Source organism: Condylura cristata, unplaced genomic scaffold, assembly GCF_000260355.1.
Source record: "Condylura cristata isolate star-nosed mole 26May11 unplaced genomic scaffold, ConCri1.0 scaffold00018, whole genome shotgun sequence".
Taxonomy (NCBI): domain Eukaryota; kingdom Metazoa; phylum Chordata; class Mammalia; order Eulipotyphla; family Talpidae; genus Condylura; species Condylura cristata.
The window spans coordinates 8,379,768-8,380,619 of record NW_004567119.1 but is presented as its reverse complement, the minus strand read 5'-3'; positions in this window follow the sequence as shown (position 1 = coordinate 8,380,619).

The window sequence follows — 852 nt, the reverse complement described above, 5'->3', positions numbered from 1 at the left end:
CTAGAAGACTGACTTTCCTCTGTAGCACTTGTAACCCAAATACTTTATATGGGCTCCATGTTAGTTGACGAATGGCTCAGATTTACAGCAGGGGGCTAAGTGAAAAGCAGATAGAGTGGCATCTATTGTTCTTGTGTTCCACCTCTTAGCCCATTTTAACACTTCAGCCTTGCTGTGACAGTCAGGAGCAGCACAGTTTTAGGCTGGTGTTTCAGGGTTGACATCATTGGGAATGGGTGTTGGTCAGGAAGCCGTCAACAGATTTTCCTTGGTGTCTTCTGAAGAACTAGAATCTTCCAAAGGGCTACTGGTGTATTTCATCGAGATACAACTGTTAACAGAGGTTTATTTGAAGGCTAGAGACATTCTTTTCCTCTAACTAAATTGAGGTGGCAATGAACTAAGCACATTAAACTCACTCCTCACTCAGCCACAGAGGTCTCCTATGATGGAGGTGACCCCTTCTTTCTTCTCCTTAGGATCAGGGAGGACTCAGCCACACATAGTGAGTTGTTACTAAACAAACTCAATAGGCAATCCTAAAAATTAAGGATCATCCATATTTTAACGCGGTTTTGATAAGGCAAGGTATGTTAAAAATTAATTCCTAGAACAAGATGGAAATGATCTTGAATTTAATATAGACCAGTGCTTCTGGTCTATAGAATTTGAACGGGCATCTGAATCACCAGCAAAATTAAAATTAGAAGCACAGTAATTTAAGTGCAGTAATTCTCATACCACTCACCCAGATGTTAAAATCCATTTGGAGATGAACTTCCCACCATGCTTTCTCAGAGATTCCAAGTCATTGACTGAGGCAGCAATCTCCTATGGTGCCTTAAGTTTAGA